This window comes from Bufo bufo, chromosome 4 (assembly GCF_905171765.1).
Source record: "Bufo bufo chromosome 4, aBufBuf1.1, whole genome shotgun sequence".
Lineage (NCBI taxonomy): Eukaryota > Metazoa > Chordata > Amphibia > Anura > Bufonidae > Bufo > Bufo bufo.
Window position 1 is genome coordinate 524,862,886 of NC_053392.1, and position 13,963 is coordinate 524,876,848.

General features: G+C 48.7%; 1 protein-coding gene across 1 annotated transcript in view; it reads right to left on the reverse strand.

The window, feature by feature from the left end:
* XPO1 (exportin 1) overlaps positions 1-13,484 on the reverse strand; it is a 101,170-nt gene extending 87,686 nt beyond the window's left edge. The window contains exon 1 of the mRNA XM_040429734.1: positions 12,945-13,484. The gene's annotated coding sequence lies outside the window, so the exon portion shown is untranslated. The remainder of the gene's footprint in view (positions 1-12,944) is intronic.
* Between the last annotated feature and the right edge of the window lie 479 nt (positions 13,485-13,963).

The following is a 13,963-nucleotide window of genomic DNA, read 5'->3' on the forward strand; positions in this document are numbered from 1 at the left end:
CAATAGCATTTTTGAAACAAACAAAAAAAAAGGATGTTTTAAACCAATTGATTTTTTTAGAGCAGATACCGATAATCTGAACTTTCAGACCGATAATTTATACCGATATTTTGTGCATTTTCATTTTAAAAAAATAATAAATTCTACACAAATCTGCTGAAAATGAACATGTTTATTGTTAAGCTTTTTTTTGTAAATCTTTTTCATTTACACTTAATATTTTGATGTTTGTTTTATTTTTAAACTTTTTTTTTTTTTACTAACTTTCAGCCCCCTTAGGGGCTACAACCCTTGTCCTATTCACCCTGATAGATCTCCATTAGTGTGACTAGGACTTTACACTCTCCCTGCTGCTCTGTGCATAGTACACACAGCAACATGGAGCAGCCAGAGCTTCAGTAGCGTCCTGGCTGCCATGATAACTGATCGGAGCCCCAGGCTTACACTGCTGGGGCTACGATCAGAAGCTGCCACTGCAGCTTCCGCCTCCTGTTGAATTTGAATGAGTTAACATCATTGGTGGCGCAGTGGCCACTGTCCCTCCCCTCCTCCTCCTCTCTCCTTTCATTGGTGGCAGTAGCGGCATAGGGGAGGGGGAGACACTGCTTCCTTCTCCCCTGTGCTGCTGAGGGAACACAGATCGTGCTGACAGCAGCGCGATCCTTGTTCCCGATTCAGAGTGAGAGATTTAATAGGTTGGACTGTTTGGATGTGGCAATGTGATATGTTTATTTATTGTTTATATATGTTATATGTAAAAGTGTGATTTATACTTAATATTTTGGTGGTTTTTTTTATTTTACTTTTTATTTAATAACTATTTCCCCCCTTAGGGGCCAGAACCTGGGATATTTTCATCCCTTGTCCTATTCACCCTAATAGAGCTCTATTAGGGTGAATAGGACCGCACGCTCTCCCTGCTGCCCTGTGCATAGTGCAGGGAGCAGGGAGATTAACCGATCGGAGCAGCAGGATTACACTGCTGGGGCTCCGATCAGAAGGTGCCACTGCACCACCAATGAAGAGAGGAGGGGACCCTGCTCCACCAATGATAATTAACGTTTAATACAGGAAGCGGGTGTGCCGGCGCAGAATCACATGGCCTATATGACAAGTAGCTGCGATTAGCAGTTAACTCCTCAGGTGCGGCACTGATTGCAGCTTCCTGTCATATAGGCTGAGCACCGCCTCCTGTATTTGTATTAGACGTTAATTATCATTGGTGGCGCAGTGTGCCCGCCCCTCCTCTCTCCTCACTGGCAGCATGGCACAGGGGGGAGGGAGAGAGTGACTCCTGTGCTGCTGAGGGAACATGGCTGAGAGCAGTGTGCTCATGTTCTGTGGTAGCACGCTGGATGCATTATCGGTAAGGTTAGCTGCAGATACCGATAACACGAATATCGGCCGATAATATTGGTAACTCCAATAATCGGTCAATCCCTAGTTTATACAATTAAATCTCTCCTCTTTCTGACGTCCTCATTCACGTGGGAGATAGGGATGAGCAGATCAGTTCTAATGGATTGATTCATCTCATTGGCAGGAGCTCTTCATCGGTGAGGTGTTGTCCCCACAGGAAAAGCACCCACCTGCTTGTTAACAGGTTGGGACACCTAGCCTCCCCGTGTTAATCTGCTCAATTTCGGCTTTGAAAGCAGCGAAGTGAACAATGAAGTCAGAGACAGAAATAGATTTAAATGTAGAAATTAAAAGTCTTACTGCATCTTTTCCCATAAAACTACACATCGTTCTGCTCAGCTTCTTCGGCTCTTACATGATGCCTGCAGACTGCACAGCATTCAGTCATGACAAGTCTTTTTTAACAAAGGTTACCATAGCAGAATACTTGAAATTTCCTTTTAAAGGGGTATTCCTAATCAACAGTTTTCATACTTACCTGAGGCGAGCGCGACGTTCACTTCCTGGATTCGGCTGGGCGGGCTCAGTCAGCTTGATTGAGGTCTTCTCCATGCCGGGCGCTGTCTCCCACGCGCCATGGTGACTTATTCCTGGCCTGTATAGTACAGAGTCGGCGTGCGCGTTCGCGGCTCTGTACTTTACTAGCCAGGAAGAAGTCATCATGGCGCATGCACGGTGGCGTGCGCGTTCAGGACATTGCGCAGCCCGGCCGGGAGAAAACCTTCAATCTTCTGCACAAGCACGGCCACGGGATTCGAAAGGCGAGAGGTGGCCGTAACGAGGGGAGACGAAAGACAACAATCAGGTAAGAGGACTTATTTTCTCAAAAAGGGTGGGAATTGGGTAATAAAATGTATTTACAAAAATGATCACTGTCAAATCCTTAACAGATTTAACAGTGATCATTGTGAAGGGAATACCCCTTTAATGACCAATTACTTTTTACTGGCCCTGTCAATCGGGAAAAAAATATAAAGTTATGACTTAGCAGGCAAAAATGAAAAATATTTTCAACACCAAAATGAGAGATGTTTACATGGAATTAAAATGTTGATTACACCAACATCTAATCAGTGGGGTTGGGCTGCAACGCTTGGACGAGCCCTCCAGACTTCATACAAGCACAGTGCCATGCATTGTATAGTGGCTGTACTTGGTGCTGCAGCTCCTGCCATTCACTTAAAGGGAACCAGTCACCTCCTAAAAACACCCCAAGCTGGCAGCAGTACCTGAGAGTAGCGATCATTTTCTTCCTGCAGGTAGTTGAAACAAAAGCTGTAAAAACGTTCTTTAATCCCCTGCCCGGCGCGCTTCTCTAGTCAGGCTTGAAATCACGGGGGCAGCGGCCGCCTTGCTCCAAGTCACGGTAACCACGCCCCCTTCGCTGTGATTGACAGCGGTTTGCCGAAATGTCGGCTGTCAGTCACAGCGAAGGGGCAGAGAAGGGGGCGTGGTTACCATGACGGCAAGGAGGTCGCTGCCCCCATGACTTCAAGCCCAACTACAGAAGCGCGCCGGGCAGGGGATTAAAAAAACGTTTTTACAGCTTTTGCCTCAACTACCTGCAGGAAGAAAATGATCGTTACAAACACGCTGCTAGCTACTCTCAGGTACTGCTGCCAGCTTGGGATGTTTTTTGGATGTGACAGGTTCCCTTTAAATAAAACTGACCTGCACAAAGGCCATGCGACTGATGGACGATTCCCCACAGGCTAAGGGCTCATTTACAGGACGGTAGAGTTTAGTGGTCCACAAAACACAGATACCGACACGTGTGTTCCGCATTTTGCAGACCGCACATGGCCAGCCCTATGACAGAAAGGCCTATTCTTGTAGGACATGCTCTATTTTAGGAGGCTGCGGAACACAACTACGGATGCGGACAGCACACGGTGTGCTTCCTGCATCTTTATCGGCCCCATTGAAATTAATGGGTCTGCACGTGTGAAAGAGTTCTAAGAATGAGAAAAAGAAAAAAAATACTAAAATCAGCCAAGCCACAGTTGGTCAGGGAAATGATTGCAAACATGAATCTGGTCTAAATGAAAGCAATCTACCACCAGCAACAGTGGCTTTTAATGGCTACTCCTCCACTTTCAATGCCCACTGGACTGGGAGTCTGAAGTGCCGTCGACACACGTAACGGCTGCCGATTAATCTGTGGCCTATCCCAGCGGTCATATGCCGTGCTTATACATATCTGTGAGGCCAGCAGCAAGGACAAACTATCTTCATCCTCTGGACCCTGCTTGGCAACATGAAAGGGGGTTCCAAGCCTCAGAGAAGCACTTTAATTTGAGATGTACAACACTTTTTGATGATCAGTCATGTAAACAATTCTGTAGTTTATTTAAAAGTAGCCAAAAAGAAAGTAACAATAGTTTTTCTCCAAAACCGTTCATATGATTACAGGTTTAATATTTGTTAAACCGAGTCCTCTGTCCAGATCATTACTACAATAAGTCACTGGTTTCAAAACACTTCCAAACAGGGTTGGTGTAAAGTTCCCAGCAGCATGTGACGGCTCATCAGCAAGTGCATATCATTACACGTGGTTATACAACAGGGAGAGGGCGGCACTTCCCCCGAGTATTACAGTAACACGCGGCAGTCTACCCTTACTAGACTCAACACAAAACCAGACGCTAAACAATGCATTCACATTTGTCAGACTTTTCCAATCCCCTTCACAGGAACAGGTCTGCGAATTTACAGCATGGTTTTCCACCACAGAAATAAGTGGTACGTCACTTATACAGATGAGCGAGGCTAGAGCTTCAGATGCTACATGGAAAGCCGCTTCGCTAAAAAAATGTGTTATAATACTGTACGGTGATAAGTCACTGTGCAGTATTAGAATGTATGGGCTCTGATGAGCTGAAGTTATTCATGAAGTTGCACGAGAAAACTACTTCAAAACTTGGAATTGAACTCGGGCTTCGGTTCCGAGTGGCACCTTAGTCATGAGACCACCAGGACTAACCGCTCTCCTGCCAGGAGAAGACAGAAGCGGTAATAAACCGCTTGTCTTCTCCTCAGGGTCCCCGCTGTGTCTCACACCCGGGACCTGACCTGCTCCTGCTGATCAGCGCTGGGATTAAAGCGCTGCCTGAACATTTATATACGTGCTATACGCACAGGTTATGTGCAGATAGGACGTATATATCCAGTGGGTACCAAACAGCCACAGTTAATAGTTTTAGGCGATAGCCATACGTGGTCACCGTGTATGGTGGGAGCGGACGACCCTTCAACAAGCCATAAAGGCAGAGTCTACGTGTAATACGACTAGGGATGAGTGAACTTGTGTTTCAAGTTCGGGTTATCTAAGAATTCGGTTATGGATTCGGTTACCACGGACTGCCACTTACCATAACTTACGGTCCGTGGTAGCGGAATCCATAACGGAACAGCCAATATGGTGTGTGAATTAGGTAATTTGTAATTAGGTAATTATGCTCTGTTCACTGAGTTTTTCCCCTACCTTTAGTGTACATGCCAGGAAAGCTCCCATTGAATATGCTGACCATATCCATAGGCCCTGATTCATTAAAGGGGTTGTCCAAGTTATTTTTTTATTGATGACCTATCCTCAGGAGGTCCGACACCCCCGCCGATCAGCTGTTTGAAGAGAAGGCGTGCGCAGTGCCAGTGCTGCCTCCTCTTTGTTTACCTGCTCACCGTCACATCTGCAGGGGTGAGCAGGTGTAGTTACACCTTAGCCATCCCATTCATTCCAATGCTGATCGATGGGGGGTGTCAGGAGTTGGATCCCTGCCAATCTGATATTGATAACCTATCCTGAGGATTTGGCACATCTAGGCTTAGAGAAATTATCTGCGCCCAAGTTCCAGCAAATGGAGGTGGCTTTGCAGGAATAGGGACATGGTCCAATATATGTGGTATTTAGCACCAAACCGAACCACAATTCACATAAAATTCTGTCTCAAACTAAGGCCTCATGCACACGACCGTTTTTTTTTTTGTTTTTTTTAAGGTCCGCAAAAACGGGGTCCGTAGTCCGTGACCGTTTTTTCGTCCGTGGGTCTTCCTTGATTTTTGGAGGATCCACGGACATGAAAAAAAAGTTGTTTTGGTGTCCGCCTGACAATATGGTGCAACTGCAAACGGATCCGTCCCCCATTGACTTTCAATGTAAAGTCAGGAGTCCCTTTTATACCATCTGATCAGAGTTTTCTGATCGGAATTTTAACTTGAAGCGTCCCCATCACCATGGGAATGCCTCTATGTTAGAATATACCATCGGATTTGAGTTAGATCGTGAAACTCAGATCCGACAGTATATTCTAACACAGAGGCGTTCCCATGGTGATGGGGACGCTTCAGGTAAGAATATACTAAAAGAACTGTGTACATGACTGCCCCCCTCCCCCCCCCCCTGTATTTAACTCATTGGTGGCCAGTGCAGCCTCCCCTCCCTTCCCTGTATTTAACACATTGGTGGCCAGTGCGGCCGGCCCCCCCTCCCCTGTAGTACTGTAGATTCATTGGTGGCCAGTGGGCCCCCCTCCCTCCCCCTCCTAATTAAAATCTCCCCCACTATCATTGGTGGCAGCGGAGAGCACCGATCGGAGTCCCAGTTTAATCGCTGGGGCTCCAATCGGTAACCATGGCAACCAGGACACTACTGCAGTGCTGGTTGCTATGGTTACTTAGCAATTTTTAGAAGCATTATACTTACCTGCAAACTGCGATGTCTGTGACCAGCCGGGCGCTCCTCCTACTGGCAAGTGAAAGGTCTGTGCGGCGCATTGCTTATAGCACAGACCTGTCACTTACCAGTAGGAGGAGCGCCCGGCCGGTCACAGACATCGCAGCTTGCAGGTAAGTATAATGCTTCTAAAAATTGCTAAGTAACCATGGCAACCAGGACTGCAGTAGCGTCCTGGTTGCCATGGTTACCGATCGGAGCCCCAGCGATTAAACTGGGACTCCGATCGGTACTCTCCGCTGCCACCAATGATGGGGGGGGGGGGGGGGAAGGGAGATTACACCTGAGGGGTTAATTGTGCGGATCACAGCCCCCTGTAAGGCTACTTTCACACTAGCGTTCGGAGCGGATCCGTCTGATGTTTCATCAGACGGATCCGCTCCGATAATGCAGACGTTCGCATCCGTTCAGAACGGATGCGTCTGCATTAAAACTTAGAAAATTTTCGAAGTGTGAAAGTTGTCTGAGCGGATCCGTTCAGACTTTCCATTGAAAGTCAATGGGGAACGGATCCGCTTGAAGATTGAGCCATATTGTGTCATCTTCAAGCGGATCCGTCCCCATTGACTTACATTGTAAGTCTGGACGGATCCGCTCGCCTCCGCACGGCCAGGCGGACAGCCGAACGCTGCAAGCAGCGTTCAGGTGTCCGCTCACTGAGCGGAGGCTGAACGCTGGCAGGCGGATGCATTCTCAGTGGATCCGCCTCCACTGAGAATGCATTGGGGCCGCTCGTGAGCCCCTTCAAACGGTGCGCACGAGCGGACACCCGAACGCTAGTGTGAAAGTAGCCTAAGAGATCGGGTGCTGCCAGGCAGGAGGGGGCAGTCATGTACACAGTTCGTAGTATATTCTAACTAGAAGCGTCCCCATCACTATGGGAACGCCTCTGTGTTAGAATATACTGTCGGATCTGAGTTTTCACAAAGTGAAACCTCAGCTCTGAAAAAGCTTTTATGCAGACGGATCTGCGGATCAGTCTGTGTGAAAGTAGCCTACGGCCACAGACGCCAATCTTGTGTGCATCCGTGTTTTTTCACGGACCCATTGACTTGAATGGGTCCGTGAACCGTTGTCCGTCAAAAAAAATAGGACAGGTCATATTTTTTTGACGGACAGGAAACACGGATCACGGATGCGGCTGCAAAACGGTGCATTTTCCGATTTTCCCACGGACCCATTGAGACTATTGGGATGGAGACCCGATCATTATTATTTTCCCTTATAACATGGTTATAAGGGAAAATAATAGCATTCTGAATACAGAATGCATAGTAAAATAGTGCTGGAGGGGTTAAAAAAAATTAAATTTAACTCCCCTTAATCCACTTGATCGCGCAGCCGGCATCGCTTCTGTCTTCTTTCTTTGCTGTGTGCAGGAACAGGACCTGTGGTGACGTCACTCCGGTCATCACATGATCTTTTACCATGGTGATGGACCATGTGATGACCAGAGACGTCACCACAGGTCCTGTTCCTGCACACAGCAAAGAAAGAAGACAGAAGCGATGCCGGCTGCGCGATCAAGTGGATTAAGGTGAGTTAAATTTTATTTTTTTAACCCCTCCAGCGCTATCTTACTATGCATTCTGTATTCAGAATGCTATTATTTTCCCTTATAACCATGTTATAAGGGAAAATAATACAATCTACAGAACACCGATCCCAAGCCCGAACTTCTGTGAAGAAGTCAGGGTTCGGGTCTGGGTACCAAACATGCGCGATTTTTCTTACGCGCGTGCAAAACGCATTACAATGTTTTGCACTCGCGCTGAAAAATCGCACCTTTTCCCGCAACGCCCGTCTGAAAGAGGCCTAACGGGATCTGTTTGATTTCTGCTTTTTAAGAGGAAAAAAAAAGCCATGCGTGCATGACCTTTGTCCACTATTTTTGCCACAACCTGAATGGAGCCTCCTGGGCAGATATGAACAAGCCCTTTGACAGTATTGATACTAGTAATGAGCTCTTCACCTATGAAGGGTTGTCACCGGTACTGAAGAGGCGCACCGCCACATGACTGACGGGGCTGGATATCTCACCCTGCACAGAGGCTCTGCTTCCACTACCGGAGCAGCAACTGTGCGTGTGCCACTGCACTTCTGGATAGCGTTTCAGAAGCAGAGCCTCTGCGCTTGTGCTACTATTCTGAAAAGTAGCGCAGGAATAAAATGGTCAGTGCCAGGCAACATGTCCAGCCCCATTAATCAAGAGGCAGGGGGAGCTTGTTCAGGTGAAGAACTTGTCGATGAGCAAACTGATTCATATGAAATTGGTTCACTCATCTCTATTTTTTTCTCATCCATTCTGTACTCTGCAGCTCTTTCGACTAAAACCCAATTGCGGACAAGATAGTAATTTCTAGTGATGGGAGTGAGAAAATTGTGAACTGCACAAGGAAGATATCTGGAGCGGCAGTTTAAAGTAGAGTTGTTGCGATACCAAATTTTTGATTCGGTTTCGATACCATGAAAAAGTATTGCGATACTCGATACCACGCGAAAAAAATAAACAAAAAAAGCCACGTGCATTCCTCATTTTTAAAAATGGCGAATCGCGCAGTTTTTATTTTATTTTTTCTGTTCCGGCATTCACCACCTAGATTTTTTTTTTATATTTTAATAGTTTGGACTTTTCTGACGTGGCGATGTAATATGTTTATTTATATATTTTATATGTGAAATTGGGAAAAGGGGGGTGATTTATACTTCATATTTTAGTGTTTTTTTTTTTTCACTTTTTATTTAATAACTATTTCCCCCCTTAGGGGCTAGAACCTGGGATCTTTCATCCCTTTTCCTATTCACCCTGATAGATCTCTATCAGGGTGAATAGGACTCCACACTGTCCCTGCTGCTCTGTGCTTTGTGCACACAGCATCAGGGATGTTACCATGGCAACCAGGGCTTCCTGGCTGCCATGGTAACCGATCGGAGCCCCAGGCTTACACAGCTGGGGCTCCGATCAGAAGCTGCCACTGCACCACCAATGAGGGGGAGTGGAGAGGTCCCTGTGGCCACTGCCACCAATGATTTTAATACTGGAGGGCTGAGAGGGGCCGGCGCACTGTGCCACCAATGATTTTAATGGGATGGGGGGATTGAGGGGGGGGGCACACTGCACCACCAATGATTTTACCCCTTTATACAGGAGGCGGGTACTAGCAGATCAGCGGCAGTTAACTGCCGCTGATCGCAGCTCCCTGTCAGGGGCAGGGTGCCGGCAATGCGATTCTGCTGCCGGCACCCGCCTCCTGTATGTGTTAAAGACTACTGTATATGAGTCCAGACTTTCACTATTAGGCCACACAGAGCGGCGCCCAGCGATGTCTCAGCACTCACCATTTAGTCCTGGGCGCCGCTCCGTTCGCCTGCAGTGCCCCATTACTGTCTCCTCTCCTGCTCCACATGCTGCTGATTACTATCGGAGCGATGGGAGGAGACATCAGCTTCACTAGTGGGCGTTCCTTCTCCCTGGCTGTAGCGCTGTCCAATCGCAGCGCAGGAAGAAGGAACGCCCACTAGTGAAGCTGATGTCTCCTCCCATCGCTCCGATAGTAATCCTATCATTGGTGGCGCAGTGCGCCCGCCCCTCCTCCGCCCCTCTCTTCTCATTGCCGCCCCTCCTCCACCCCCTCTCTTCTCATTGCCGCCCCTCCTCCGCCCCTCTCTTCTCATTGCCGCCCCTCCTCCGCCCCTCTCTTCTCATTGGTGGCAGCGGCAGCAGCACAGGGGGAGGGAGGACAGCTTCCTTCTCCCCGTGCTGCTGAGAGAGAACATGAGCGCGCCGATAGCAGCGCGCTCATGTTCAGAGATACTAGACTGCGCAGAAGCGCAGCCCAGTATCGAAAAAACGGAAATCCCGGTATCGTATCGATACCGGGACAAAAGTATCGATTGGGTATCGAAATTTCGATACCCGCAACAACCCTAGTTTAAAGCCACGACCGCGCCAAGATCTTCAGCACTGCTTCCTACTGAAATGAAAGGGAGGCAGAAAGGACGCGGCCGCCGGTGGAATTTTGGCACTGGTGTCTGTCAAAATTGTGCAGGAAAAAAACGCTGTGAACAGGGCCTAGGACTCATTCAATGGTGTACTCCTCCAACAGAAACCACACCAAGAGAGGACATGTCCTTTCATGGTGGACTGTAAAACCACAAGGAAATAAACTGGCTGCATGAATGGAATAGTGACTTCCAGTGACGTTAATGAGAGGCGTGCACAAAAAACTCTGCATGAACTCACCCTAAACTCTTTGGTATAAGTACACACATGAGCTACACTGGAAAACACATTCTATATGCAAAGGGGTATCTCCCAAGGAAGAACCATCTTGTCAGCGCCACATATTGCACTGGTAAGATTGTTATCTTTCCTTGGGAGATAGCTCTTTGCATACGTTTCCCATGGAGCATTGCCAGTAAGTGTCCATACCATGAAGCATGTCCAGTGAGGGCCCATACAGGACTGGTCACATCACCCTCACCTACTGTGTCCTTCATCCATACTTTGTAGATTGTAGGCCCTCTCTCCTTCTGTACCTCATCTGGTTCATGCTTAGTGCAATTGTCAGTATTATGTATGTGCACCCCTTATCATATGTACAGTGCTATGGAATGAATGGTGCTTTAATAATAAATTATTATTATTCAAGGCATCACACTGAGCCAGCCAGAATCCTACTCTTTAGGCTATATATACATGACTGTTTCGTGAATGCGGGAAAAAAAAAAAAAAAACTGTCCGTATGGCATTTGTGTGGATCCATTGTAACAATGCCTATCCTTGTCCGCAAAACAGACAAGAATAGGATAGGTTATATTTTCATCAGCTAAGAGGCCAGATCTCTGCAGCCTCTTCCTAGGCCTGTGATGGCTAACCTCCAGCACTCCCGCTGTGGTAAAACTACAACTCCCAAGATGCACACACACTTGGCTCTTTACAGAACTCCATAGAAATGAATGGAGCATGCTGGGAGTTGTAGTTTCACCTCAGCTGGAGTGCCGGAGGTTAGCCATTACTATAGCAGCTGGGCCATGTGATGTCACTGGGCCTAGTTGCAGTTCAGCCCCATTGAAGTGAAGGTGGCTAAGCTGCGATACTAAGCACATCCCGAGTACCATATGGCACTCCGGAGAGCGCGGCAGCACCCTGTAACAGCTGTCCCAGTACCCTTGCTGATGTGATAACGAATACCTATTTGAGGATAGGTCATAGTTATGTTTACCTGGATAAGACCTCATGCACACGGCTGTTGCCTGGCAGTGCCAGTATTGTGGCCCGCAAACAGCGGCCGTGTGAAGCCATCTCACAGATGTGGAGGCACAGAGGCAGAGATCAGAAGACCATGCTTTTTCTGCCCGTGCATCTGCACAGCAAAAAAGTAGTGCATGCACTTTTTTTTGTTGTGGTACAGACTATTGGGTGGGATCGCAGACCACATTCAAGGGAATTGGTCAGCATCTGCAGACGGCGGCCATATGGTTGGTGCCCGCACACTGGGGACCGCAATTTGTGGTCCGTAGCACAGGCATGGTCGGCACACAGTCACGTGTATGAAGCCTAACCCATTTGAGGAGATTCAGCACCCTGGCTAAGACAAGAGGTCCACTACAAAAGCATAAAACTCAATACTAATTGAATACTGGCCAAACACATGCAGCCCTCAAAGTGAAACTAGTTTCAAAGTCAACACAGAACCAAACGAAGTGCACACTGGCTTGAATGAGCAAGGAATCGAGAGTGAAAGCTATCCCGTCACAAGTGACAACTACTACGCCACATGACAAATTACTCTGTTCTACATGCCCACACCTTCCTAAGGTCAGGACTCTAGGTATCTATGGCGCACTGTATGCAGAAACCCAGAACATTAAGCCACATTAGAAGAGATGATCAAGTTCCCCTTCACCGCAGGTCACACTGGACCTTCATGCACCATTTACCTTGGGTCCAGTAGAGGTAATATCTGACCTGCCAGACTGACTACCAGTCCTGAGCACATAAGTCTTCCTGCCATGTTCAGTGTCCCCAGGATGAAACCCCATAGAGCCTGCATGCATCTATCAGTTGAAGGTTTGCTGCAGTCTCATCCACCTTCAGCTAACACACAGGTTTATATCCTGATCTGATGGCTTGCTACAGTTTGAAGGTGGAGAGCACTGTAGATAGTAGTAGTCTCCTCTACTGAGCAGCACATGGTCTGCAGGGGGCAGGAGAAGAGGTTTCCGGTCCCTGACAGCAAGCAGGGGTCTCTAAATCGTGAGGTATGGCATGGCCAATTGCATGAGGAGGACCGGGGCAGCAGGCCCACACAGGCGGCGGGTGACAGCGGCAGTGCGGCCTGGCGTCTCCCTCACACAGAGCGGCCTCTCCCTGCCCCTCCCTCCTGCACAGCACGTGACGCGCGCGGAGCTCTCCACACACTGAGCAACATTTCTGGAAATTTCCACTCCGCCAACAACTCGTCAAACCCCGGGCTCACGAGCGGCTGCCCCTGACTGCACCCTGCGGCGGCTCCGGCTCCAGGAAAGCCCCCTAGAAGCCTGAGGCCTACTGTGGGGGCAGCACATCCTCAGCTTACATCCATGTGGGCCGGATATTTAAGTCACAGATAAATACACGAGGGTTATCCCCCCTCCCCCCCAATAAGACGCGATTACTGACGAGCTATAAAGTAGTACTTACCCCCGACGAGTACTTACCACACGTGGGGGCAGACAAATTACCACAACTCTGTGTACGGAGCGGTACACACCCCCTCAGTCACGTACACACAACATACGGGCCACTTACCGAGAGCGGGAGCTGCCTCTTCCTCAGCCGCGGGGGGAATAGAAGGGGAGATAATCCAGCGACACCCGGCAGAATCAGCCCCCGACCAGCGCACATAGAACTAGCACGGAGCGGCGAGTCTCCCCTCAGGGAAGGCTAATGGTACAGCGTGCGGGGAGGTTACGGGTGGGCACGGGCTCGCAGTCCGCCCTTGGGCTCCAATGAATGGAGAGGAGAAGGGGGGAGTTTCCAGGCCTCAAGCCTTACACACACACAGTCAGTTCAGAGCGGGGAGGTGTAATGAATGGCACAGAATCTCTCCGGGGCCCCTAACACTTTATACCACAGGCTTGCCAGGCGACTGACTGCAAGGCGGGATCTGTTTTTCAAGTTTCTCGCCGTCACTGAGACGCGGCGGACGAGCGAGCGGGTGGGTAAGCTGAGAGAGGCGCTTCTTCTGCTCTAGTGCCACACACTCGCAACCGGCTGAAACCGGTTCAGACTGGGACATTCCATCTCCGTTTAGTTCTCAAGCCCATGGCGCCGCCGAGCGTTTGGAAACCCGTGTAACTCCGCCCCTATCGCCAGCTCATTGGCCAGAAGCCTAATGAGGGCTGAGCTGACTGGTTATCACCTGAGTCCATCAACTTACTCATCGTCACGCCCTCTTTCTATTCTATTCTGTTTTTTTTTTTTTTTTTTCAGCTCATTGCCGCGAAGAGACTATGGACGAAGCTGCGATGACGTATGGTTTGATCTGGTCTCCTATTGGCTGCGCTCAGACGTCAGTCATGGGACAGGGTTTGGTTACCGTAGAAACAGAACATTTTTACCCGCCAGTATCTGTGCTAGTCGAGTGTTTGGTACCCAGTGGGTTTACTGCTAGTAGGAGCACTTACTGACTTTACCTGACTCTTAACTTGTCCCTGTACCGGCGGGGACTGGTTGGCTGAAGGGGAATGGCCGTTTTAGGGAAAGGTTTGGTTGCCGTGGAAACGGTCCTTTCCTCTGCGGCTGTATGGGCTCTACAGTTGCTGATT